The following is a 27,494-nucleotide window of genomic DNA, read 5'->3' as shown; positions in this document are numbered from 1 at the left end:
CCTTTCTTTTGTCCTATTTCTTCTATTCCTTTTTCGAATGTCTTCCGGGGTCTACCTCTTGTTCTCCTTCCCTCTGTTCTAGCTTCCGTCAATTGTTTTGCTTTTCTATCTTCGTCCATTCTTACCACATGTCCGAACCATTTTAATTGATGTGTCAGTTCTTCTTCTATTGGCTTCTGATTTAATTCTTCTCTGATTCTTTCATTACGTACTCTATATCTCTTCTCGTTTTACCAACTATTCTACGGGAGCATTACGTCTCAACTGTCGTTATTTGTGTTACTTCTTTTCCTCTTACTGGCCAGCTTTCACTTCCGTATAGTAGAATTGGTTCCACTACTGACTTATACACTTGTACTTTAGTTTTGGTGTTTATTTATATTTTTCCAAAAATAGTCTGGCTTAGTTGGTAGTATGTATTGTTAGATTTCCTTACTCTATTCATCACTTCCTCTTCTAAGGTTAGAAACTGTAATTACGAAATATTTTATTGTGTATACTCGTCCTCCTCTAACGCAGCTTTGCAATATCCACCTTTAGAATTCCAGTCCCTTGCGAAAAAGAAATCTTGCGTACGCTTATGGTAGAAACAGTGTCGATTGGCACTGATCATCAGCGTAAACCTCAAATTCTATTGTCCAAAGAGCGGCAAGGAAGTCCCACGAACCAAAACAAGTTGGCTCAGTAACCTCCAGAGATAATTGAACTGGTTTCTTGAAGACATCTTAACAACCTTAACGACAATGACGCATTATTAGTGAAGAAAAAAACCGTTGCCTTGCAAACGCGATCTTCCCGGTATGAAATATTCATCCAGCTGTCGGGCGAAGCCTTCATCTATGCCTCTTTCGCCACGTCCAAGAGACCTACAACAGGCACAAATATTTGCACCCGTTGGATGACCTGCTAGTACATAGTTTACCTTTCGCCATAAGATGGCAGATTCTTCGAATAGCGTGCTCTGCTCTTGTCGCCTGTCGCACGAAAGCAACCATCACGCGATCTTCAAGATTAAAAGAGAAGAAAACTACTCATTTCGTCCATTACAAAAAAAAAGTGAACTTTTGCCTTATCGGTGCTCGGCTCAATTCGATTTCTTCGTAAATGCCTCAAGAAATTAACGATGCCCGTTCAAGAGCACTTCTGGACTTCAAAGTTACCAGACCTACTGTGCATGCCTTGAAGATAGAATCCGGTTTTGCATTGTTCCATGAATGTCTGGGTCTGGGAAGTCACTGTCCTGACCGGAATTCGATGGAACTGTTGTGGCTGAAAGGACATTATTTTTTTTATTCGTCTATTCTGTTGAGGAGAATCTTGGCTGCAGTACATGCTTGCAGACGAGGTTAAGGGGAGTTGCATCTCTTCGGTGTAAGATCTTGCATCTACTGTCAACATTGGATCACAACCAGTGATGTGCGTCTACGTGTAAACAACGATAGTCTACATTCTACACGTAGATTATTTTATACACGTAGATTACGTAATATATGTAAACAACATTGCGAAAGGTGATAACTTAGCAAAGGGCGCCGTGGAATTAAAATACAATTATACTACGTATCAATTGCTGATGCGTGAAGGCAACTTTTCAAACTCTTTCTTCCAAATTCGAACAATTTCTCATCTAGGAAGAAACCTAATAGAAATATTCTAGTGTTTCTTTTTGGGAAAAAGACCACTTGCCTCACGACTGCCATCTGTTGTCTTTCTTGCATACTATTTATCTTCTTCTATAGTTGATAGAAGAGAAGAGAAATTTTGTTGTAACTAGGATTCTTTTCATTTCGTTAGGAACCAATATAGTTGAAAATGTCAATTTCCTTTCATGAAACCCTACACAATTAATTTTTATGTACTTTAGATTACCTACGTAGTCTATGTAAACTGCAACCCAATGTAATCTACGCGTAGATTACGCGTAGACAACGCATGTAGACGTAAACTTATAGTCTACGGCCCATCACTAATCACAACACACTCTTAAGATGTTTTATGGCACAGAATTCTTTGAGAAAGAAGGCACCGAACTTGTTTCGGGACGTTCTCAGTTGTTCTTAGGTCGATTCCCAGTGTCGATTCAAAATCTTAGCGTCAACTAAACTTTGCGAAGACCATTGGTGAGATATTTGGACATGGATGACCTGACTCCATTTTAGCAAGTCAGGTAAAGGCTGAGAGCAGTGTAAAGATGGCGATGTTTGTCGACGTGCTGACCTGTACAGAAACTTACATTGCTGCAGGGTTTTGTACTAGTTCACAAATTTAAAACTTATAATTTTGAAGTTTTACGTCACTTTACTACTTCTCTAGGGTGGCTCAACATGTAGATTGATTGATTTGGTTTATTTAACTTCGCTTTTCTTTTACGTGTGACTAATATCGAAGATAACGATGAGTGATGATGAAACTAGTGAAGGGACACTCCCAAATAACATCCATACCTTGCCAGGATTCGAACCTGGGACCCCTGGCGTCGTAGCACGCGATTACTACATTGAGTTGCCGACTCTTGAACATAACACTTAAAATTATCTAACATGAAAGGAGCAAGTAAACCCCTCCCTATGGTTTATCAGTTCCAATAGTGGGATTAAGGGAAAATAAATGCTGTAATGAAGAGCACTTTGGATGGTAACAGTAGTTTTACAAGATGACGTGTGAGCGGTTTTTTTTTCTAATTTAATTTTCTGTTTGCCTAACCTAACTGAACCTAACCTAACCTACCGTGAATGGTTTGTGGATCAATTTTCGCTTAAAAACCTTCTGTGAATAGTTTGTGCGGCATTTTTCGGTTCATAAGTTTGGAAACACTGCATATAAGCTGACGATAGACAACGTGAGTCAAGATTTGCTCGCCATATTTTGTGTAACGAAAGCGAATTAGCAACGAACAATAAATACTTGTAATGTGAAAAATTACGCTTTTTTTTAGTGAAAAAGCACAATCCCACGTTCAAAAATGTTCCGCTATGCATAAGAGGTAAGTACAAATGTAAATACAAGTTAGGAAATAAACGAGTGAAATGTGTTTTCACTGTACCATACTGTTACCCTTTGGATGCAGAGCATAGCATATCTACAGTGTATAGATATACTATATAGTATACAGTATAAGCTATAGGCTACTATATAATATAGCTTATTGAGATTGTTCTTAACAATCCCATTACTTTCTCGAATGGCCAAAGTTTATTTTTAGTCCACTTCATCCCCATGGGCCTATGCTATGGTATAAATCTCGTAGTGCAGCGGATGGAATGGCCAAATTTATTTTACAATTTAAGCGATTCATTCCACATTCCATACTTGGCAAGCAAAGGAATTTGCTAACCTATTACATGAGTATGAGACAAGGAGTATAACATAACTTGTTCCTGCTGCTCCGAAAATAAACAATATATGTAGCGAGTAACCAAATTTCGGCTCGCCAGCCACTCTTTTTAAAGTTTCTCAGCTCCTGCCATCTGTTGACACTTCTAGTAAAGGATCTGGAAATTTGCAAGTTGGATTCGTTGTTTTTAAGGAATGAATTAATGCGGAGGGATAACGGGAGATTTTATCCTTCTATAGATGCAGGTATCTCTCCCCGACAACAAAGGTAATTTTTTACCCCTTAGCATAACAGCCACATACCTATAATTTAACCCGTGACGCAACAGCCCGTGAGGTCCAGGGCCGACCTACCGACTGCAGGCCTCAGTTTCCCACCTGTGAGGTGGGATATCATACAACCAGTTACGGGGTGAGGTGTGGTCAGCACGACGAACCCTCAGTCGTTGTTGTAGGTTTCCATGATCGGGTTACGATACTCATTCCTAGCTCCCCAATTTCCTCACGATGGTGGGCGGCCACCGGTCCCATACACAGGCCGAAATCTGAGGAGAAAAGTTGTTACGTTTCCCTCAGGAGACTCGAACCTGTGTGCGTCCCGCAGCCGGAGCCAAAAGCCTAACGTCTTTGGACCGCATGGCCACCGTGCGGAAAAGCCACATTTAATACAAATATTTCCATTGGATAAAAAAATATTCATCGTTTTATTTCTTTCAGATATCAGTGCAATTGAAGAAACCAAATACCATTGAGGAAATACGTAACAACATCTGAAGTAGGGTGAGGCAGTCAAATGGGAAGAAAAAGAGACAAAAAAAAAAGAGAGAGCAAATATTTGCTAATTTTTGAACATGAATGTACTGTACACGAGTTGAAATTACTAGTGTACCTGAAAAATGTTCATTTTTTGAATATGGTGTCAGTGAGATGGCGTCCTTGGTTTTGCACACATTGTCGGAGTCTCAGATTAAATCCGCCCATCCGAAATTAATCCACACACTCTCCATGAAACGCCTCTCCATTCAGAAAAAGTAACAGTGTGGTGTGCATTATCATCTCGTGGAATAATCGGCCCCTACTTTCTCGGAAATGATCACGGTAACAGGGTGACGGTAAGCGCTGGACGTTATGCTGACATGTTGGTAACCGTTTTCCTGCCTGCCCTCGATGGCTATGACCCAGATGAAGAAACACTCTTCCAGCAAGATGCTGCAACTAGCTATACTGCCAGAGCGTGTATGGATGTGCCTAGACTCGCATTTCATGATCGTCTCATCAGCACATTCGGCGATATTCCGTGGCCTGCCCGTTCACCCGATTTAAGGCTCCTGACTTTTTTCCTTTGGGGTTACCTCAAAACCAAAGTATTCAAGGACAACCCTCCCAAGAACAGGGATAATTTGAAGGAGTGTAATAAAATCTTGTTAAATAGTTAAAATTAGAAAATATAAAAAAAAATATATGTAATGTATACAAAATATAACATTACTCGTAGCATAATTTACAATTCCGCATAATTTATTCAATCGCCTAGTCTAGCAGATCCAACTCCATCATGCAGAAAGAGTAAACTGTTAGCCTCACGTGTTCCGACAACATCTAAAAACCGTTTAGTAATTTATTACAGCCATTATGCTAAGCACGTCCCATTGAATGTTGCCACAGAATTATCTCCGCGCTAGAAATTTTCGACGCGTAATAGCATGTTTGCGTACACGCGCACATGCACCCTAAACAAACAACACACGCACGTACCACAAAATAACGATACGCCAACGCAATCTACACACACTCTTATCGTAATTGATTCCAATGATTGGCGCGTTGCTGGCGAGCTGTATTCGGGGAAAGGATAATTGATTCCGTGTCATAGCACGCGACAAAAAACTCAGAACTTGGGAAAAAAAAAGAAGAAATAAAAGAGTAAAACAATTTCGTGTTTCCTGGGTCCTTGACCTTCTCTGATCGTTCCGATCTCTCGTGTTTTCAAGTATTTTATGTCCTACTGGTGTGCGAGAATGTTTTTTGGGACATGCGTGGACGAAAAATTGTCACAGATTTTACAAACTGATAAGTTGCCAAGTGAGAAATATAATGGTTCTACGAAAAGTCCAGAAGTCCTCGAGTTGACTACATTGTAATAATATCTGTGCATTCCCGTTTCCGTTGTTGTTCCGACATTGCGCCCAATCGTTAAAAATAGCAAAGGTTTCTGCTGAATGTATGCAACCACGTGGCACAATTTCACTGTTGCCACTGTCACTTGTTTTCGTTACGGCGACCTGCTCGTCAAGTCTGAAAGGGCCAGTTTCCATTTTTAAAATACCCAGCTTGAATTTCAAGATGAGTTCAAGCATCATCCCTCTCCATTTGCGGGTCTCACTTATCGCACACGATATTGAGCTCCGTTCCGCCCTTCGTGTCTCTTAACGTAAGCACGGATTGATTTCGTTGTTAGGTTTAGGTGTGATTGATTGATTGATTTGGTTTGTTGTACTTTGCATATCTGCCAGTTTTGGCTAATCAAGAATATACGAGAATGAGTGGATATCATGAAATTGATGCAGGGATATAAAAAGAACATCCATGCCCAGGCCGGGGTTCGAATCCGAGACCTCTGGGTTGTAAAGCGGTGTGCTAACAACACTGACACTGAGACCGGCTGTTAGATTTAAGGCTCTTAGCATGAGTAATACTTTTTTTGGTCAAACCCTGAAAAATTTCAGTGTATTTTTATGGTAAAAGCCCTAAATTTAACACGCCTAACCTAACAACGAAATCAATCCGTGCTTACGTCAGACACACGAAGGGCGGAACGGAGCTCAATATAGTGTATGGTAAGTAGACCTCGGATTTTTAGGCTCTAAAAACTGTGCTTTTAGGTTCCTAAAATAGGTTCTAAAAATCCTAGAATAGGTTCTAAAAATATTAAGCTAGGCTAAAAAATCCTGAAGTAGGTTAAAAAACTTAAAATAGTTCAAAATTCCTGGAAAATGCTGATTAGGTATAGTCACCGGCAATCAAAATGGGACACCTATATCTTGAAATACTATCTTGCATAACGTTGTGTATGTTGCCTAACCCTACGGCGATGACAGAACGTACCATTGGAAATTTGGTATTAAAATCTACTCTTCGCCGTATAGTTAGGCAACAATCTTTTTTCATGTTATCCACAGTCAAACTCCGCAATTTTGTCTGTGAGGATCATCTTATATTTGCTGAAAACAATCTTTCAACAAAAACATAGTCAGTGGTGCAAACTTCAATGCTGAAATGTTAGTTTGCAAGGCATGAATGCCACAAAGCACCGAAGTGACGCGAAAGTGAGCAAGATCACACAGATCAGACCACTTTGGATTGTACAGGTAACAGTGGCACCAGACATTTTGCTTTGTTTAGAGGTTTGGAAAATCACCATAGACTTGGAGGAAGGAAAATCGAAAGTCAGTACATTTCAAACACGTTCGTCATTGAATTTTTTGTGACCAAACAAAGCAAATGCCTCTGTGTGACGTAAAAATTCTGTAAAACCTTTAAAAATGTATAATGTATATTTAGGCGCATAAATCTAAAATAGGTTCTAACAAGCAAAATAGGTTTTTTAGTCACTATAAAACTTCATCAGTGGTTGCGTTTTTTTAACGAAACGCTGACATAACTTATTATTTCTTACATACCTGTAAAGGAAAAAAAATAGGTTAAAAACCTAAAATCCCCCCCCCCCCCATTTGCTTTATTTCGTTCTAATTTCGTTTTACACACACACTGTTTCCGTTCCTTCCCTTTCAGTTCTGCCTTCTGTTTCGTTCTTTTCCATTAACAGTTCGTTATTATTCCGGCAGTGCTAGTTCGCCCCGAATCCCTGTCGAGTCAACCACGGCCGATCTTCGCTTGTTTTGCGCCCAGCGTCAGGTAAGTAGACAACTACCCGAGACGCTGGAAATCTCAAGCGTCCGCCGAGAAAGAAAAAAGCTCCGTGCACAGATTCGCAAGGAAGAAGAAAAGAGGTTAGCGCCCTCTCTGATCGATCTTTAGAAGTGATTTACTAACACTTAACACATCCCTCCACCTCATGCGCCGATCATCAGATACCCGTAGAGGACGCGAAGGTGTCAGTAACGATTACACGCAGGACCGACACCGAAACGCGGTCGGGGGTGGTTGGGGAAGGGGGATGTCCACTCGGTCTCCGCTGTCCGTAGAGCTTAATTGAGCGAACTACCCCCCCCCCCCCACACCAGCGCTGGCGCCGCGCCAAACGGGGAAGGCCCGTTGAGGGACCCAATGCGGTACAACATCCACGGCCGGCCTAATTAACGTGATGGAACGGACGAGCATTGCGTCGGATGGGGCATTGTAGTAAAAGGCGGCCGACACCGGGTCGCGAACTTGCCTTCTGCTTACTCGAAAGGACGGGGACTGGGGGCGCGTTTGTGTTTTCACGTCTTCCCTCGTCGTTGCGTGAGCAGCTTTGCCCCATTAGCACGCACGGTTATCCACGGGGAAGAAAATTAGTGAAATGCGTCGGGAGTGAAATACGAGAGAACATTTCGCTACAATAAAGTAATTCGGACGCAATATTCTGAGACCCGGGTTCGAATCCCCGAGGTGGGCGATCTCTTGTGGGAATTTCCCTGCACTGAAGCTCACCCAGTCACTGATCAAGGCATGATTTGGCTTATTTTACTTCGCTCTTTTGCCACTTTGGAAGATACTAATTTATTATCAAACTATTTTCATCTTCCCACTTAAGAGGATGTAATCGACGAGGGATCAAAATTTCGATTTTTCAAAATATGCATTTTCTTGAAGTACATAACTTCCTCGTTACACCCTGTAAATTTTATGAATGAATGAAAAGTCTAAGGCACGGAAATTTTACTTTATGTGTGAAGATGTGAGATTTTTTAAAGAAATAGTTAAGTTTAATTTCCCGTCTGAGCTCAGCTTTTGCTTCGTTCTTTCCTTACATGATAGTTTATACGAAAGTGGCATTTTTCCTTGTTCAAGCAGGGATAGTTGATACCATGTGGAATGTAGGACTGATATTTGTGTAAGTGTAGATGGAACATGGATGAAAAGAGGCCGCACTTCCTTATATGGTGCAACGTCTGTCATTAGCATAGGCACAGGGAAGGTTGTAGATATGCAGTGCATGTGCAAATATTGTCATGCTTGTTCTACTAAACCAAAACTGAATAATGAAGATGCAGACTAGAAGGAAAATCATTTATCATCATGTTCAAAGAATTACAGTGGATCGAGTGGAGGTGTGGACGTGGCGGCTGGGAAGATGATTTTCAACCGTTCAGAGAAGAAATTTGGTGTGAGATATAGACAATATGTTGGTGATGGTGACTCCAGTGCATTCAAGTCAATGGCTGAGAGCAAACCATATGGTGATGAGTGTGAAATAGTAAAACTAGAATGTATTGGTCATGTGCAGAAGAGGATGGGTGGCAGACTAAGGTGAAAAGAAACAAAGGACTGAAACTTGAAGATGGAAAACCACTTGGGGGTAAGAGTAGACTTACAGGAAAGGAAATCGATTCCCTGCAGGTATATTATGGGAGAGCCATAAGGGAAAACTTGCATGATCTTGAAGAAATGCGAAAGGCTGTGTGGACAATCTATCTTCACAAGTTATCAACCGACAACAAACCAACACATATGCTGTGTCCAAAGGAGAGAATTCATGGTGTGGCTACAACAGAAGCAAAATTACAGGGGAGCATTACGAACACAAACATTCCTTACCAGAAACAGTAATGAATCATGTAAGGCCCACATTTAGAGCACTTGCTGACCAACAGCTTCAAGAAATGTTTTCACGGCAAGACTCAGAATCCGAACGAAATCTATTCCTTGAAATCTATTCAGCAGTTTCCGAAAAAAAGGTACAAATAATTTTTAGAGTTCTTATATTTTTGAATGGTGAGCAATGCGGGTTGCATGAACCGCAGGTACACGCCACTCAACTGAAGCAGTTTGTGCAATCATATATAGCTACAGAAAAAGTGTCGAAGATATAGATGTAATAACATCTGAGAAATTGAATCTTGTCGGATATACCTCTGTCTCGGGTACATCCCTCCTTAATACTTGCGTCTGTTCCAAATTTCATACATAAATACATCGTTTATCTGGATGCATTGGACAAGACACTTCATGACATAAAAAAAAGTTTTATTTATAAAGTAAAATTTAAAACTTTATTTTCATGGTAATATGTAAACATGTTTCGAAAAATGAAATTGGCAAACTCGTGCATTCTTCGTAAGTTCCTTGTCACATTTAAGCGTTTTTCCCGATGCCAGTCTTCTGTCAATCAATTCTGTTTTCCCTGATTTCTTTACAAATTTCATTTTCTTTATTCCGCGGGGTGGAAAACCGTGAAAACTTTTCACTTCTTCTGATCCATAAAACGATTTAGAGCCAAAAACTGAACCGTAGACGTTACTTTCTCGCACATTCCTTATGCTTTGAAAGACTTCATTCAGCACAGCAAAGTATCCTGCATAGAGTGGTTCCTGAAAATCTCACCAGATGGCATATCGGATAAGTGTAATCGAGAATAGCTAATGGACGGAGAAAAGAAAAGCGGGTTGCTGCCAACGGCTGTCCCGTTTCCCCCTCCATGCGCTTATCTCTCTTCTCATGCGTCACACAGAAAACTAAATGCATCATACCGATTGATGCACCAAAACGAGTCGATTGATGCACTAAAGTGTGTTTTATGGCATCTGCGAAGAATCAGATTCACATTTGATGCATTTTAGTGCATCTTTGTATGTCGTAAAAGTATCCCCGGCCGGTTCAAATCCGGGAACTTTTCTAACGATGGAAGCGGTCCCGGCGCCCACAGCGTCGAATAACATGGGTACCTGGGGGAAACCCTGGGGGGGTAAAGGCGGTCAGGGGCGTAATGCTGATCACATCACCCCCACTCACGACCGGATCAAGAAAGTGTGGGCGTTACCCCCACACCCCCTATACGCCTTCATGGCGTGGTGCTAAGCACAGGGGAACACTTTACCTTTTTTTTAAAAGAAACACCAAAGTGCATCATGTAATGCAAGTGAGGATTTCGTTCAGTCGAGATGCAATATAATGCATCATTTGATGCACCTTCATGCGTTTTGGTGCACCTTAGTGCATCTTTCTCGATGTCCACTTAGACGTTTCATCTTAGCTATATAAAATCTGTAGCTCAGACGAAACGTTTAAGTGCATCATTGAAAAAGATGCATGAAGGTGCATCAAAACTCATCAAATGATACATTATAATGCATCTCGACTGAAAGAAATCCTCGCTTGCATCAGGTGATGCACTTTCGTGTTTCGTTTACGACACTAAAATGCATCAAATGTGAATCTGATTCTTCGCAGATGCCATAGAACACACTAGTGCATCAATCGACGCGTTCTGGTGCATCAATCTGTATGATGCATTTAGTTCTCTGTGTGTACTTTTATCAGAGGTTGTTCCGAATGATGCAAAAATGCATCAATTTAGAAGATCGGACACGATCATTTCAAAGATCCCAAAACTACAGGTTTAATTGCGTAACCGAAAGTGTATCAACATTGACTGTGATGCATTTTGATTTCTGTGTGTAGCCGATTCTCCAACCATACAAATCGTATACGAGTGTCTCGTTGTTCCGGCTGACTAAAAAAGAACGGCGCATGCCCAGCAAAGCTCTTCGCACAGTCGGATGACGATCTGGAAAGAATCCAGAGTTGCATTCGAGTGACAGCGGCAACTCGCCGGTCCGCAATTGTTCTTTTTTTGCAGCTTCGCGCGAGACGTGAGAAGGCGTCCAAATTGCGCGGATTCACCCAAGATTACAAAAGAATCCGCGGAATTTGTCACTGCGAGACTCCAGAGATGCTTCCGGCCTCTTTCCCCGATGCCAGACAATTAATTCAGAGTTTCACAGGGCGCTCGAGTCGTGCGTGGAAATGGCTAATTAAAATTGATGGAAAGGCTAAGATATATAAAAAACAACCTTGGCACTGGCACACTAACGTTGCCTGTGGAGTTATCTTAATACTTACACCAAAACACATGCTTAGCGATCGTCGTACAATAGGTACAAAATAGATTCAAGTTTTCATTAACAAGTGATAAAGTTATGAAGCAAGGAAAATATATCACTTTGAATCCATTAGAAATATATAATAAAGAATAAAGGGGGAACACTCAAAATATGTTCTCTTCCACTCGTACACAAAGAACCCAAAACGTGTCAATTGACACACACACACACACATATATATATATTGATTTCAATAACACGTTAACATGCATAAACTGCAAATAATGCACCATTTAATGTGCCAAAATAGGCATAGAAATGTATAAGTGAGTATTTTTATCAGATGAAGTTCCCTGTGATGCACTAAAATGCATCAATTTGAAAGATCAGACAAGATCATTTCGAAGATGATAAAATTAAAAGTGAAAGTTCATTATCTTCGAAATGATCTTGCCTGATCTTCCAAATTGATGCATTTTAGTGCATCACAGGGAACTTCATCTGATAAAAATACTCACTTATACATTTCTATGCCTATTTTGGCACATTAAATGGTGCATCATTTGCAGTTTATGCATGTTAACGTGTTATTGAAATCATATGTGTCAATTGACACATTTTGGGTTCTGTGTGTATACTTTCGGAGGTATGCGGTTATGTCCTGGTATCTGAAAATTAACCCAGGGCGTCAGTTCCACGATATTTCTTACGGATTTCACCGCTTTTCTTTGATTCATCCTTTATTTTCCTATTTTTGTTGTTTACAGTAATGAATGCCTCAGTGTGAAGAACCAAATTTGTTCAGCTTTCCTGAACAAAGTTGGTTTTACAGCATTCTACAAGGAGATAAGTAAGATTAAAATAAACGTTAGTAATAGTTGTAATGATGAAATCACTACAAGATCCTTTTAATTATTAGTTTTTATGTATGTTCAATGTTATTTGTTTTTATGGACAGCTATACTTCTGTTTTATGCAGTTTCCAATGTAACTTGCTGTAGGGATGGCCTACGTGACGGTGAAAGCAGGGAGGCAGAAGCCTGTTAGTTTTAAAAAATCTTGTCCTTTCAACCTGAGAGGTGTTGGAAAAAGTTCAGTTTCCGGTTTTTTTTCGAATCGCGTATATAAGGGAACCGATTGAGTAACGGGCGTTGATATTTTTACGTTTTTTGGGCTACAGGGGAGACCTTTGGAAGGTTCTTCGGTGCCGGTAGAGTGGCTGGGCCAGTCAAATGGCTAGCGGACACGGATCAACCATTTGCTTTCAACGAATTGCGTAGATAAGTCAACCCATTTCTTTCTTGATTCGTTTGGTGACAAACTAAAGCGTCGTATCCGAGGGAATTAAGGGGCACGTTTAATTTCAAGTACAGCGCATAATTAGTTGTTGTAATTTCAACCTAGTCTATTTAATTATAAACAAGAAAGGGAGGGAATTAGAGAAACATGTCATGTATGCTAGTGACAAGCTAGATACATTTTTTAACTAGTACTGCTGGTGTAGCCCAGCGTACGAACCTTTCATATATATATATTACAGTGTTGCAATTAAAGAGGATCATGTAATTTATTATGTGGGGGTTATTTCATATGTAATTCTTTGTACATATTTAATCAACGAAATAATAGTATTTTTATATATATTTGTGAACTGAACGTCTGATCTATCATTCAAGAAAAAAGAACCGAGTTTTTCCCTACTATCCATGGTAAAAATTATGGTAGTTATTCTATTTCTTTAATTCGATTGAACCGTTTTTGTTAGTTTTTCTTAAGTGTTATGCTATTTATTTTGCCTGGGGAAGTAACGAAGACAAGTAACAGGTCGAGTCAAGGCAGGTTACTCTCCCTAGTAGAGAAATAGAGCATAACATAGTAGGAGGTAAATGTTTGTTAGTTGTTAACATTAATAATATTTATAAACAAAATTACATAAGTGTGTAAGTGGTTTGGTAATATTTTGTTAGGGTAGGTTATATTGTGTGTCGTGTGCATTAGTGTTTATGATTGAGATGAGGGGTAGTCATTAACACGATTCTATGAATGTTAAGTAGTGTCTATGTTAGAGTATGTAATGTTTTGGAAAATGAAGTATTATTATTGGCTTTAAGGTGTAAGTATTAATACTAGGAATGAAGAAGGAATATGAAAGAACGAGTGGTGGTTGATGCTAGGATACTTGCGGGGGACCAGCAAGAGTTGGTCGGGCTGGGATGAACATCGGTACGACGGTTGGAATCCGGGATGTCATCAGGACAATTAGAAATATACATACCACGTCACAGGAGACTGTAGAGCAATGCCGCGTAACGGAAGAGAAGGGGAGAAAGAGATTGGGTTGAGCAAATCAATGGCCGCTGCTGTAAATTGCTAGCTGCAGTTGCGTTGCTCGCTCCATGCAATCCCCTTCCGTATGACGCGTTCATTGTGGAGGGCTCTCTTGAGTCCTTCTTGCGTAGATGGCGTATTGTCATTCGCTCGCTTCAGAGATTTCCGGGACAGAGTATAGTATGGTTATATTAAATCGTCTTGTTTAAGGGTTGTTGCATAGTATAAATGAGTGAGTTTTTTTTCTTTTGACCATAATTAGGTTTACAGTTTAATACATATTTGTAAAGGGAACGCCGAAGTGTATCATATAATGCAAGTGAGTATTTGTAATGCACTAATTGATAAGTTTGTGTTCAAGTCCAGTTTATGCACAGGAAGGGTAATCGGGACTGGACCTAAAGTTTAAAGTGGAATCTGAACCACTTATGCCCCCACCGGGGAACGAACCAGAGACCCTTTGGTTACAAGACGACAACTTTACCACCACTACGCCCTCGGGGAGGCCCGATGTAGTAAAATTGTTTCGAGAGGAATAGAGAGAGAAAGGTTGTGGGCAGAGAAAACAAAATAACATCGAGAGGAGCGAAAGACAACAAAGGAGAAAAAAGAAACCCGGAGAGGAAATGTAGTGAAATAGGTAATGAACGAGAGAGAGAGAGAGAGAGAGAGTAAGCAAGATATAAACATATTCTAAAACATATGAAAAAAGCGGATATTGCTATTGTTGCAGTTTGTAAATTACGTTATAAATACATCTATGGAGTAGATTAGAAAGACAGATGGAGCCACTCATTCGGAAATTCTATCAGCAACAACACGTAATAATTTCCACTACTACTAAAAAAGTAAAAAAAAAGTAAAGTGCTCCCCTGTGCATAGCACCACGCCATGAAGGCGTATAGGGGGTGTGGGGGTAACGCCCCACACTTTCTTGATCCGGTCGTGAGTGGAGGTGATGTGATCAGCATCACGCCCCTGACCGCTTTTACCCCCCAGGGTTTCCCCCACGGTACCCATGTTATTCGACGCTGGGTGGGCGCCGGGGCCGCTTCCAACGTTAGAAAAGTTCCCGGATTTGAACCGGCCGGGGATCGAACCCGGGACCTTTAGCATGGTAGTCAGACGCGTTACCGACTGAGCCACCACGGCCACCCCTTCCACTACTACTACTACATAACACGAACATAATTTAGGAAGAAATTCGTATTGCTAAATGAATATAAGCAATTCACAGTCATATTTAGGATATACACAATATATTAGTTCTCAAATTATCACAATATGCGCATAAACATTCAAAATTTACTTCATTATAAAATGTAGTTAATGAAGAATATGCTAACAATGTACATGTTTCGCCACTCTAAGGTAATAATGGCTGCAATCATGTGCGTAACAATTTGTATGAAACTTCATTTGTAAGTTTCATCGGCAATTTCGCAACGTACTGTACGATTTTTACCCATCTTAGATATCGTGCCACTGTCGATCTTTCCGAAGGTTTAAAATAATAACATTAGTGACATTCCCATGGCGTGTTGGTATCGTCGTCGCATTGTATTCGAGGGGTCCCGGGTTCGATAACCCAATTAGCCTATCTGTGCATAAAACAAAACTCAATAACATTATCTTCCCTTGGGCGTGACAAGAAAACAGCACATAACTGTCATGATATCCCGTGCAAACAAAACGACTCCAACATAAAGGCAATGTTTTACAATGTGAGCGTCGAAGATATAGAAACACAATTCACAATGACTTTACTTACCTTGTTATAGCTTCAGCACCGCAGCGATAGCTTTCAATTTCCGATGTTGTCCCCACCCTCGCCAAGGGGGTAAATGCAGCAGCGCGCCCTGTTCATAGCGCCCCCTCCCCTGTCATCCAACTCAAAGAAATCTCTTTCCCGGCGCCAAAACATACAAGTTGAACTAGCGTCACAGCGATAAGAGGTTGTACACTTAAAAACATGATGTCACGTCCTGAAAAAGAGCACCTACTGTTGTTGGTTTCGCGTACGACAGTCAACAAAACGTCTTTTTTTATGCGATCTCAACGTGGCGCTAAGATCTCGCCCACTCGCTTGCAGATATAATGACTGAGGTATCAGCCAACAAAGGACGATAAAGGCTTCGCTTTGTGAATCTAGCTGGAAGTGAATCGAAATGACATTACACGTCCTGATAAGAAGATTCATGATTTAGCAAGCAGAAGATTTCATTCATGATTGGCACTGCTGTTCCCACACTGCCGTTGCAGACGCAGTGTTGCCAATGCAAGGTGTTCTTACCTTCCTGTTACGCTTGAACTGATGGTTAAGTTGATTGGAATGGCCAGCAACAGCGTTGCCTGAGCCTGCGCTTGCTCAGGGATGAGTAATGATTACTGCAGTTACTGTCATTGGGTAAAGGTGAGTCTCATACTCTATCCCGGGAATCTCTGGAGGAAGGCCGTTCATAACGGCAGAGAATAGAAGAAAGCGAGTGCTAGGAGCGAAGCAGTATGCGCTGCTTCCTCCTCCCTCCTCCACGCAATCCCGTTCCCTCTCACGTGTTCATTGGTCGAACCCTCTCGAGTCACTACTTGCTCAGAGACTTGTTTTCGCTCGCTTGCTCCAGAGATAACCGGGATAGAGTAGAGCTGACTGTGAAATAGCCTCAGACTAATCTCCCGTCTACCCAAAATTCAAAACCAAATCATTTAGATCACCACAGAAGGACATAGAGAGATATCTAAATTAAAAAAAGAGAGGTAGAGAGATTGAAAAGGAGAAGACAAAAGATGGAAAGAAGGAAGAGAACAGAAAAAAGAGAAAACTAAATAAGATAAAGAAAAAAGAGGAAGAAAAGATAAACAAAAAAGCAATAAAAGAGAAAGAAAATGGGAGAAAAGAACAAAGGAAAAATAAAATGAAATAAAGGAGAGAAAAAGGGGGAAATGAAGAGAAAGGAAAAGAATGAAATAAAAGGAAGGAAAAGGAGGGAGAACAGAATAAAAAGATAAAATGAAAGAGAAACAAAAGGGAAAGAAAGAAAGGAGAAAGAGAGAGAGAGAAGAAAGCTCTCTAAAACCCCCCCGTGATGTCGAGTCGCTTGTTACCTAGGCAGCTTTCAGACCGAAGCGACACGTGCCATTTGGAAACGAACCTTCAGAAATAAATGCAAACTTTCGTACAAGTGACGTGACAAGCTGCATATGTCGCTTTCCGCCTGCGTGTCGCTCGGACAGTCGTTTTTTCTCAATATTGTGCATCGTGTCGCCTCTGTGTGTGACATGAATGCTTTTCTTCAAACTCAATGGGAACCATATCGCTTGTTGCTTGAGTCTGGAAGCTGACTTGGACATTTTGTCATTTCTGCTCGACTGCGAACTCCAGAGCTCATGACGCAACACCTGCTATATTCCTTGTATGTGTTTTGTTGCACAAAATAGGGAAGACAGGTTGAACACACAAGGGGTAAAAAGGGATTTTATTCCTGTGATGTGACATCACGACAATATGACAGGACAGGAACAGAAAATAGTCATCCTCTCACGTGCGTCAAAATGAACGTTAGCTTCCGACTTGTTACGGAACCCATACACCAGAGGTCTCTGTAGCCACCGCTACCAATTATGCTCGGCCATCTTCCACAAATCTTCCCCTGGTTACGTCTGTCCTGCTCATCGAAACAGAAGCCTGGAGTAAGAACAGATGCCGGCGGGATTAGGAGAACATCTTTTCACCGCCGAGCCAGATATAGCAAGAGTGAATTAACGTCTACATCACGAGAGAATCGAAAAAAGCGAAACCGAAAAACCGTTACACAGGCCCCGAAAATCACCAAGTGTATGACGGGTGGCGTTTTCTAGTTTTGGCAGCAAACGAGGCTCTATCCGTGGATTCCAAAGGCAATGTGAAACGCCAGTGAAATTAAATATTCAGATGCCCACCTCTCTAGCTAACAAAGCGCAATAGGACGACAGAGCTCTGAAGGTATTCTGTCTCATCATCTAGTCCAAAAGTTCATGGCTAATCCGATACCTCCCGATGGCATAGTGGTAACGTCGTCGCCTTGAAATCAAGAGGTCCTGGATTCGGCCCAGTGTTGCTACATGAAGGGAAATTTCCCTTTTGCAGGGAAATTTTGACAGAATTTTTAGCCAAAAGGTAAAAAGGAATTTCGATTAAAAATACCAGAATTTGAGGGAAATTTTAAGGACATCTGACTCTACATTATTACAATTTATGTTAATTTCCAATTTCATATCCACATTCTCATTTAATTTTTCCTGTTCCTTTTTATTTCTGTTTCTTTGAATATAAGCCTGAATATATTTATATTTCTGTTACGATTATTGTACGTCGCTTTCATGCATCTTCGGATAATAATAACGATGACGATTACGGATTTAATGGATTCCTGACCAGGGTTCAAACCTGGGACATGTAGGCAGGAAGCGATGAGGCTGACATGATGTATGTGAAAAAAATTGTTTATGTGAAGTATTTGTTTAACATTTTTTTATATACATACGAACATGGACCAACGGAAATACTACTACTGCTGCTACCACCACCACCACTAATAATAGTAATAATTACAGCTCTTGCTACGGGTGCTACTACTACTAGAAGTTATTATTATTATTTGTATACGCGAAGGGAAAAATTGGTCCAAAAAGGGAAATTTTGTCCATTTGAAAGGGAAATTGTGCCCTCATATTGTGGCAACACTTCGGCCCTTCACATAGCAGTTTGGATCACTTAAAATTGTAGGTCCGGTTCCAAATAGCCTAACTGTGCATAAAAGTAGACGTAAAACAAAAACTCAATCATAGCTCATCCTTTTTTTTCCCTATTTCAGATACTTTACGTCCGATACTCTGCGATTACAGCCTCTACCGAAAAAAGAAAACCCCCTCTGGCGCTGTTGTTGAATTATCAACCGTAAGAGCCCGGAGGAAACGTGGGCGTTGTAATCAGCTGCTTGTCGTGTAATCCTGCCCCTGCGTTGCCAAAATGTTGGTTGTCCTTCAACATACCGTCGTTACCTTTCTTCAGTGCCAAATATTTGCATCATTATGAAGGGTAAAACCGTACACAACTGAAGCAGTGACGTAATATTTAAAGTTGTTGAATGTTGAGTTGGTGTTTTAAGTTCACTTTATGCACAGCGAGGCTCATCGCGACTGGACCCACGGTTTAAAGTGGAACTCGAACCACCATGTGCCTCCACCTGGTATCGAACCCGGGACCCCTTGATTACAAGGCGATAATACCAGCACTGCGCCACCAGGGAGTACCGATTTGTTGTTGAACGTTTTAACAACAAACAGGGAGGGGGGCACAGGGAAACGCTGGCTCAAGCGAAGGGAAAGCGAGAGGAGAAAACAAACTACTGTCCACTTTAGCTCGCAAGTTTGCTATATAGGTAAAAATGCAGACAACGAAAATAGGCATAGAAATATTCAGATAGAGCGCATGTTGATGGAACTTGCATTGGCAAGGATTGTAACTGGGAGTGAACCTACAATTAAGGTTGGACGGTAATCAACTATGTGTTTTTGTTATTTTACAACGCTTTTCTGCCGAGGCCAGGACTCGAACGGGGAACCTATGATGGGACGCATTCGACTCGCAATGTGGCTACCATTAAAATGTGTCCCGATCACTAATCAAGTAATGAAACCTAGAGAAGTACGAAGTAAATTAAAGAAAGAATGACACAAAAGTAGAAGGAGATAAATTGTGGGGAGAGAAAGAGAAGCAGGAAGTAAAAGAAAATGGCAACAGAAATAATGAAGTAGGAGTAAAAGAAAGGAAGAGAGCAAGCTGGGAGAGAAATTGAAGGAGGAAAATAAAAAAAGTAGAAGAAAGTGACAACAGAGAAACAATGAAGTAGGAAATAAGAGACCAGAGAGAGAAAGAGATTGGGGCAAATATGGAAGGGAGAGAAAGTAAAATAAAGTGACCGAACTAATGGAGTAGGAAGTAAAAGAAATAAACACAGACGAGAGAGAGAGAGTAAGGTGGGAATGTATGAAGAGAGAGAGAGAGGGAGCGAGAATTACTTGACTGATTGAATTAGGAAGTTTACGTCAGTTTTTTTGCAACTTTGAGCTAATGACGACGATGGGGATGAAAAATGATATGATTAAATCCATGAAGGGACGCTCGCAAAGAGCAACCATCCCCATCTAATTCGAACCCACGACCACTAGCGTCGTAGCGCGCTATGCTATCCGCAGAGGCCTGCAGAGCGACAAATACTGAACAACAACATTGCACATAGTCTGAACCACTAGACATAAGAACGTTCTGATATCAGAGTTCGTATGGATAAAGAATCTCCCTCCTGGTTACTAAACGCGAAGTTCTAGATTCTGCAATGGCTGATGTAAAGGCAACTCCCCGATGACGTAGTTGTAACGTCGTCCCTTTGTAATTAAGGGGTCCCGGGTTCGATACCCGGTGGAGGCATATGGCACAGTGGTTCGGATCCCACTTTAAACTGTAGGTCTAGTCCCGATTAGCCTTTCTGTGCATAAAGTGGACTTAAAACAACATCATTGCAAAGGCAACCTGATCAAAGCTCATGATTAGATTTTGGACTTTGATGATATCTTAAAAATGACTTATAAAATTATTTTAAAATGACCTATTTTTTTTAATGACCCAGTTTACATAGTAATATGTACAGTAAGTCGTTTTTCATAATTAAAAAAAAAGAGTCATGTATTTGCAGCAGCATTAATAACTCCACACAACTCAAAGTGTGGTGATTTCAAGTACTCCAGCTGAGAAAAACGTAACAATTACATGCAATTGTACACTGTATTTACAGCTGCCTCCAACTTTTAAGTATTTCATCGATTCATCTCTCTGTCGTTACCTACATCCAGGCTCCAAGAGAATAAAAGCTCAAAAAAATCTTTGGTATGTTCATTTACATACTTTCGGATACAACTCTGCAGTGACCGCTATTCCGGCGACATTTTCATTGGCTATTCAGGACACAATCTGTCTGCATCGAGCAAGTTAAAGAATTAGACCTCTGGCATATTTCTTGCTCTTTATCGGACTGGCATCGTTCCCTACGACCGATATTTAGAGGCTACCTTCATTTGCCTATCAGCTCCACGAACGGAAAAAAGCTTGCCTTTCTCTCTTCGTAAGATCATATTTTCTCTACAAAATATTCAGTCAAGTGCCATGCAGATAAGAATCGTCGAGGCACGAAAAAATTGCCTTCTTTCAAGAAGACAAAGTTGAAGGGAAAAGGAGAAAGGAATATATATGACAAAAGGGAAGTGACAGAAATAATGAAGTAGGAAGTAAAAGAATGGAAGAAATAAGTAGAGAGAGATGTGGAGAGGAGAAAAAGAGAAATTAAAAGAAAGTGACAGAAGTAACGAATTAGGAAGTGAAAGACAGCAAGAAAAAGTAAGAGAGAGACATAAATAATACAGTAGGAAGCAAAAGAAAATTGAGAGAAGATAAATAAAAGAAAGTGACAGAAATAATGCAGTAGGAAGTAAAAGAAAGAAAGGTAGACAAAAGAGAGTTATAAATGCTGGGAGGAAAAGAGAAAGTAAAAAAAAGTGACAGAAATGATGAAGTGAAAGGCAGCAACGAAAACAAGAAATAAAAGAGAGAAAAAGTACAAGAAACTGACAAAAATAATGAAGTAGAAAGTAAAAGATAGCAAGAGACAAAAGAAAGAGATAAATGGGGGAGAAAAGAAATAAATAAATGACATAAACAATGAAGCTGGAAGAGAAAGTAAAAAATGGCAAATAATGAAGTAGGAAGAGAAAGTAAAAAAATTGGCAAATAATGAAGTAGGAAGAGAAAGTAAGAAATGACAAATAATGACGTAGGAAGTAAAAGAAAGCAAATAAAACTAAAAGAGATCAAGAGATATGGAGGGGGAGAGAATGAGATAGTAAAAGAAAGTGACATAAATAATGAAGAAAGAAGTAAAAGAAAGAGGAATATGAAAGAGAAAAAATAGGGGAGGGAAAGATGGAGGAACAAAAAGGAAGTGGAAATCTAGCAATAATGGAGCAAGAATTACAACAAACCTAGAGAGGAGGGGGATAAAAGAAATACATGGAAAGGGGGAGTGAGAGTAAAAAATAATATTGCACGGCTGCACAAACATTGTTGCACCATGAACTAGACTAAAGAAATACTTGTTATGTGTGATTAGTATCATTCCTGTGCAACTATGTAATAACTATGTGTATCTAGAGGTTCAAGACCCTTGACCTCATCAACGAACCAGTCGCTTAGATATAAATCATATACTTCAATAAGGACAAATTCCTGCGATGTAAATTATTCTGATTACAACAGTCGAATATGAGAATGAAAATCAAAGTTCAGTGCTCAGTTTTTGTTGTAAGTCTAATGCATGCACAAGTAAGCTAATATGGACTGGACCTGTGGTTTAAGGTCGGATCCCTCCCTACTCAACAGGGTGTCGAACCCTGATTACTGGGCGACGACGCCATTGGAGGTCCATAATAATTATCATGGTGATGGTGGTGGTGATAACGTAACACCAATTTTCTCATTGAAATCTAAGAACTAAGATATTCTAGCTACAAATTTGTTTCGAAATATGGCCCGGGCAGTATTGTTTAATATTCTACTGAATAAATGTAGAGGAGTGTTTTTCCACTCTTACTTCGTTCAGCGACTGTCACTTGTCGACAAAATGCCAGGAGTAGAGTTTGCTTTGTTTTTCTCTCATCAGAAAACTCGACCAGCAGAGGTCTCTGCTGTGGCATGACGATGGATAACGTTTTACGAAGTTTATGAAATATTCACGGGGGAAACCTTCCCAGCATTTCAAGGAATGGCAACACAAATTCTGCGCGACGTCTGCAAATGGGTTTAAATTTTTAAGCAGAATGAAGAGGAGTTGGGGGTGGAAAGGGGGGGGGTTAGGTGGTAGCGCTTGAAAATGTGGCTATTTTCATCCGTCTCCTGTTTAAAAAGCTTGGTTACATTTTTTGTAGTTTTAGGGGTGGCTGAAATGTCTCGTAATTAGTTTGCAAGTTATGGCGTATCATCATCACGTGGAAGAGGATCCGGGTTCGATTCACGGAATGGGTGCGTCTGGTCAGGATTTTTTCGCTGACGTCCCTATGCGAGTGGCTTTATCAGTCTGGTCAGGAAAAAGCTGGTTGTGATGCTGAAATTGGCAGAGAGGGTGTAAAGGCAGCCGAGTGATGGTGTTTATCACAACACGTCCGCTACAACGTACGGGGGACATTCATCTCTTAATGAATTGTACTTCTGATAACGGCTGTGTTTTACTCATGCGCTAAAACCAATTGGGAAAGGAAGAAAAGTACACAGGCATTTCACATTCACTTGTGCAGCATAAAATATTTCTTGCCACTTTAGCCATCCTAAGTGGTGAAGTTGTGCCCTAAGCTCGAATAGTGAGTAAGGTATTTGCCCCTTCAGCTCAACATGAATCCTCATCGTCGCGATTAATCTAGAGAGATATAAAAACAAGGTCAAAATGGCGGAAATATAAACGGTTGCCCCATTTGCACATCGAAGAACACAATACGGTTTCAAGTATGGATTCAGTACATACCCTGACAGCAGTAATGGCCGCAGAGGGGGCAGGGGAGGTAGGTTACGCTGTGGCGGGCCCTTATCCAGATGCAAGAACCTCGCTAAGGGGAGTGTCTTAGGCCCACTTTTGTTCCTTCTTTACATGGATGATCTGCCCGACAGACTGTCTTCTCTTCCCATAAATGTACTTCTCTTTGCCGATGACTGTAAACTCTTCAAAGAAATTTCATCTGAACGTGATTCACTAATTCTACAACAAGCTGTTACAGAACTACTTTTGTGGTGTCGCCAGTGGAAACTTCAATTGAAACCTCAGAAATGCTCCTGCCTCACCATTTCCTTAAAAAGGAACAAAGTGCTCTCTTTTCATACTCTCGAAAACAGTCCCTTCAAAAAGGTTTCATCTCAAAAAGATATTGGTATTATCATCGACGAAAAGCTAAACTTCAATGATCACATTACATATACTACTAAACGAGCCATGCGTCGCCTTGGCATTCTGTATAGGTTCCCTGAAATCCAAAACTAATCAGCCATTAGCATATTTTCAAATCCTTTATGTGCCCCGTTCTTGAATACTGCTCTCCCATTGGACTATGGCTTCTAAAACTAATTTTTCCAGGCTTGATTCTGTCCTCAGCTTTTCCCTCGCCATTGCTCGCCATAGAATCCATAGAATACCTTCTCTCAGAAGATATATTATGTCTATTTTGAAGATGTAGTCACCACCCATTCGTCACGAACTAGCAGACATGAAATATTTGCATAAAATCATTAATGGCAAAATTAAAACCTAATTCCTTGTCAACCAATTTCATCTACGAGTACCTACACGGCCAACCCGCAACGTAAATCTCTTTCACATTTCCTCTACAAGGCTCTCTCTCCTACAGCGGTTTCTTTACTATAGGCTCCCCCACTTATATAATAACCTGCCTGTAAATGTTGATATTTTCTTGTCAGAACACAGTTTCCGTATTTTCACAGTTTTGTATTGTCTTGTTTTGTTGTTGTTATTTTTCTTGTTGCTGCAGTTTCAGTATAAAATGGTATTTCAGTACTGTATCTGAAACTTTAAGTAAATAAATAAATAAAGTCCAGGGTGTACTACAAGAAAGTGAGATTGACATTTATGTGTCTTTAAAATGGGGAACCCCATACACCTCTAAAATTAATCAAGTACTACCCCTTGAGACGTCAATAAGCGACAATAAACTGTCAAATAACGAAGAGTAAATGCTGATAGCTCGTCCTAAAATCAAGCAATCATTCAAAAGTAATAGGAAGCAATAAAAACGAGCCGAACACACACACACCCTCCCGACACGAGAGGTTGTTAATCTGTCACTGGCAGCAGGGCAATGGTAAGATGACCCTTGGCTAAAATACACTTCAACTTTTGGCTGCTTAAATACACAGCATCTATAACCCAAGACAAGCCACGAACAAACTATTTGACAAATGAGCAGCGAATTTACCAAGGCTTTACCCTACGATAGTTGAATTCCCCCTCAGAATAAATTCGTCCTTGTCAATAGACAGTCCCTAAAATAAAAACTCAATCTGTCAGACGTCAAAACAAATTCATAACGAATCAGTAAACTATTCTATTACAAATTACCCCACAAGGGAAGAGAAGAGGGGGGGGGGGTACCATCACTAAAAATACGATAATTTATCGCCAATTAATCTTATTGCTGACCCATCAGTCATGTCTTCAAGAGACTGCACCCCGCTTAAGTTAAGCGATTATTCCAATCATATCTTACGAATATGCCAATTGAGTTTCAAATGACGGACTGAAGATCCATTTGTGGACTGAGAAAAGACTCTTAAGATGAGGGGGTGATGACAAAGGGTCGCAGTGGAACAGGCTCCAGAATAAGTGGGGGGGAAGAGAGGGGGATGCAATGAACATGGAGATTGAAGACAGTGAAAATTGTACTCCGCCCCCCTACTTAGCCGTGTCAGCAAGAAGAGATTATGGAACGCCTCCCCCGGCCTTTTCAGATCAAACAAAAGAATTTCTTCGTCTCGTTCTTGCCATTATGCCAACTCCCCTGCTCTTATCCTTTTGTGCTGTACGGAGGCGGATTCGAACGAGGAACGTCTGAATGCCTAATGAAAGGTGTTAATTCCTAGGAATACAGTGGATATTTGAACTGCCTCGAGTTTGCTCTCTGTTGAACAAATATGAGTACCAAATTGGAAATCGTTTCTTCTTCTTCTTTTCTCCCAGAGTCTAGAGGATGGGGAGAATGACAGACAACCTAGTGTTCTAGTGCCAGTGCATACCAGCGTGAGGATCGAATATGGTAGGAACTTCAGCAGGGGCGTGGCATGCATGTAAGCTGAATGCTTACAAATATAAAAATAGTGTAACAGTACAGGGCGAAATTTAATGTATTCAAATGTTAATCAGCGTGGCTAGCTTGAGTGTCAAATTCCCAAGAATGTTAACAGATGTGGTAAGATGCATATAAGTAGGGAGCGGAAGTTGATGACCTAATAAATATAGGTATATGACCTATAGAATGTCCTAAAAAATTGGAAAAATGACGTAAAAAGGAAAAAAATTACCATTAAATTTGTTAGTTACGGGTTAAAAATTGAAATGAAAAGAAAATTAAACAATCTTGCTTTAAAAAAGGGCACCAAATGATAACACATGCAACATTCAATTAAACTATGCAACAAGGATTTACAATGGAAACAACCGAATAATTTTAAAACAATTTAATGAAAAAGCTCGTAAATTGCAATCCTGCGTGATGTATATAGGCCTATGTTCACCTTGGTGAAAAGACTCAAGAATAATACCAAAATGAAAGAAGTGACAAAAGATGACGAAACAATACACCAAATATTGCGAAAATGGGTTCTAGACAAAGTGTAATATTGTGTATATTTAATGGGCATCCTGTCAGAGATGTCAAAAAAAAAGATGACATTTCATCAACTTCCGCTCCCTACATATAAGCAACGAAACTTGGAGAATGACTACGCTATGAGCTTTTATTGCCGTGTTCAATAGGCCTGTCTAGTCCGCTGAACTTTTTGACACCAGGTGCAGTGCAGGTGAAAGGAAATGATGTTCAACTAAGTAGACGAAAAGCTGTGTTCAAGATCAGAAGATTCAACAAATACATGTCTGCTGCTTTAAACGTTCATTTGATTGGTTAGGACGTGACCATACAGCCCACATTACACCGCTTCAGATCGTAGTGCAAACGGTGCAGACACCAAATCAAGGAAGTAGACGAGTCGGTGTTGCACCGTTAAAGCAACTAGACGCGCGAGTGCAAAGAAGAGTCAAAAGGTGCAGCCAACTAGACGGAGCTAATATTTCGTGGATGTTTTCATCTGCAGGAACTACAAATGGGAGTAACTGTGTGACTGAAGAACAGGGTTGTTAAAGGTCCAGGAATTTTGAATAAATTCAATTCCTGTCCAGGAGAGAAAATCAGCAAGCGTAAATGGGTTCTGGACCGTAAAGAACCTTTTTATCTGTAAAGTATTTCAATTCGGTCCAGGAACCTTTTTTCCCGATCAATTTAAATTCGGTCCAGGAACCTTTTTTTCAATGTAACAATACGCAACTTGGACCGAATTGAAATTGTGCGAGTAAAAAGGTTCCGGTCCTTCAGCGAAACCCAATAGAACCCGTTAGAAATTATGGGTTCCTGCTGAAGAGTTTAAGTTTTTGATTGAAGTTCACTTTATGCACGGATAAGCTTATCGGGACTGGAACTACAGATTAAAGTGGAATCCGAACCACAACGGGTATCTAACCCGGGATACCTGGAATATAAGGCAGCAACATCTCCACTACGTCTTCCTGGAGGCTCTGGTATTGACAACTTGTTAATGGCAAAATTGTTTACTACAAGAAATATTCGAGTGGTTGAAGCACAAGCTGTATAATGGTTTAAATTTCGTGAGAGGAGTGTAAAGGTATTTATGAAACTGATTGTAGACCCATCAAACTCAGAAATTGTGCATATAGTGTAACATTTGTCATTCTCCTTGTGGACTCGAAATCAGCTGATAGTAAAAGGAGGACGTGCTACGGCATTGTAGTCTATTGCTATATTTTCAGGTAAATATGGATAATGATCCATACTATTTTACCTCTAATGTAGGTTTGTTTAAGATTGTATATAGTATAGCTTTCCGCTCATCATTTGTTTTCTTTTTACTCCCGC

At 40.4% G+C, this 27,494-nt stretch overlaps 1 protein-coding gene and 1 pseudogene across 3 annotated transcripts in view; one reads left to right on the top strand and one right to left on the bottom strand.

Moving 5' to 3' along the window:
* LOC145994976 (uncharacterized) overlaps positions 1-25,639 on the top strand; it is a 30,593-nt pseudogene extending 4,954 nt beyond the window's left edge.
* The window catches only part of nolo (ADAMTS-like no long nerve cord), a 752,674-nt gene that overhangs the window by 539,198 nt on the left and 185,982 nt on the right, over positions 1-27,494 (bottom strand). The window lies entirely within an intron of this gene.

This window comes from Lepisma saccharinum, chromosome 11 (assembly GCF_977018435.1).
Source record: "Lepisma saccharinum chromosome 11, izLepSacc3.1, whole genome shotgun sequence".
Lineage (NCBI taxonomy): Eukaryota > Metazoa > Arthropoda > Insecta > Zygentoma > Lepismatidae > Lepisma > Lepisma saccharinum.
This window is presented reverse-complemented; position numbering and strand designations above follow the sequence as displayed.